At 47.8% G+C, this 2,021-nt stretch overlaps 1 pseudogene; it reads right to left on the bottom strand.

Moving 5' to 3' along the window:
• Window positions 1-187, bottom strand: part of LOC112549017 — a 1,013-nt pseudogene extending 826 nt beyond the window's left edge.
• Window positions 188-2,021: the final 1,834 nt, after the last annotated feature.

Below are 2,021 nucleotides of genomic sequence, written 5' to 3' on the forward strand. Positions count from 1 at the left end.
ACATGGGGGTGTGCAGATGCTGAACAGCTATGATGAGCACAATGATGAGGACATTCCCAGCCACAGTTGCAATGTAGAATATAAGAACGAGGATGAAGAGCAGTATTTGAAACTCTGGAAGAATTTCAAATCCCAGGAGGATAAATTCGGTGACAGAAGTTTGATTTCCTACCTCTTCACCTGCCATGGCATCAGGGAAATTCAGTACAGCTCTGCAAAATAATCTGAAACAAACAAACACTTTTGAATGCCATGAAATCAGTCCATCTCTTAAGTTTTCAAATGACTAATTTTGCTGGAAAATGACTTATTCAGGTAGGTGTTACAATGTTCCAACTAAGAGGTGAATAGCACTGTCTATTCATTTTTAGGCCCCCTTCATCTAAGTTATTGCCCTACCTATGCCATTACAAGAAAAGAAAGGGCAAAGTTCTTTGATACTGTCACAGGATATAGGGGTTGAATCCTTTCTTACCTGTTGGCTTACTCCCTTGTAACATCAGAGTGAGCCCCCAAAATGGAATCACCAGTCCATTTTGTCAGTTGTTCTTGTTCTCCTGCCACGTCTTGTTGTTTTTACTGGGAGAGAGTCCATGCTGGTTTTTTGTGGGATCTTTTTCCGCTGATTTCTTCACGGGGCTTCAATCTCCTCTATACCCTACCCTCACCACAACCATGGCCCGAATGGGTATCATTGTTAGGAAGGCATTTACGAATGGTCTCTTCTTATCCATGCCTCTCACTGACATAGGAGAGTTGCTCCCATTTCAGTGGCTCTTCTTAAGCCACCTGAGATCTCGGCCCCACGTCCTCATGACTGTGCTCATCACAGTGTATCCTTAACAACGTTCATTAAACATTAACTGAAAAACTCAACAGAAAGTTCTACCATCTAACCTTCCCTGAGATGAGCTCCAAGTTAATGTATTCTTATCCCGTGCTGTGGTCTAGGGTTTTGCCTCTTAGGGGGAATCATTCCCCTTAGTCGGTCTGCCTCCCCTCCCTGGTCATCCACTGGACTGTTTCCAGGTCTCATGCCATCCATCCTTGTGTTGCCTCCCGGCTCCTCAGTCCTGAGAGGTAACTCCAAGTCCCAGTGTTGCCAATTCTGGTCTGGCCTCGAACTCTTCCATTGTTCTCCACTGGAAAGCTCTGTCCCCTTTTGTGGTTCAATCTTTACTGAGGCGCACAGCAGGTTCAGCTTCTAGAGCAAGTCACGCATGTCTTCCCAGCCCCACCTCTGCCCCTGATCCTGTCTAGGGGGTCTGTTCACTGCCAGCTGTAGTTCTTCCCAGCTGTGTGCCGGCCCTGTCCTCTCACCCCTTTCTCCTGGGGGGTGTCTCCAGCTCTACCCTCCTGTGAGCCACTCCGCTCCGCTTCCCAGCTTCCCACCTTCTCTCAAGGCTTCTCCCTGCTTCTCCCTCTCTTCTCCTCCCCTGCCCTTCCTGTTGATTGTTCCCTGGCCCTGCCCCTCTTTCCCCCTGACCCAGAGGGTCCAGCAGCTACAGAACTGCTGTGCCGGGGCCTGTCATGCTGGTGCCTTTCCACCTGCTGGGGGAGGAGACAGAAGGGAAAACCTCCATTTGTTGTCTCTTCCCCTCTCACACATCCCCCACCTTAAGACACCATTAGGCACTCTTGACTGATTGCCTGGGTCCATGGGGGCAGATGAGGGTGTGGGCAGAGAAGATGCCAAAGCAAGTGTGGGAATGTCCCTTGAATGGCAACAAGATAGTCAGTCACTATGTTAACCTTTCCTAGTCTGTATTCTATATGAAATCGAAAAGGTTGTAATGCCAAGGCCCAATGGGTGAGGAGGGCATTATCTGTTTGGGAGGATTTGAGCCATTTTAAAGGGGAATGGTTGGTGATGACCATGAAAGCTTGACCTAGTAAATAGCCATGGAAATACTGGATGCTAGGGCTGTGCGAAATGCAAGCATTTTGTTTCAACCAGTGTTTAGACGTTTCAACAGAACAATGTTTCATTTCAACTTTTGTTTCAAGTCAAAACAGCTGTT

The sequence above is a fragment of the Alligator sinensis genome, unplaced genomic scaffold (genome assembly GCF_000455745.1).
Source record: "Alligator sinensis unplaced genomic scaffold, ASM45574v1 scaffold1087_1, whole genome shotgun sequence".
NCBI classification, from domain to species: Eukaryota; Metazoa; Chordata; order Crocodylia; family Alligatoridae; genus Alligator; species Alligator sinensis.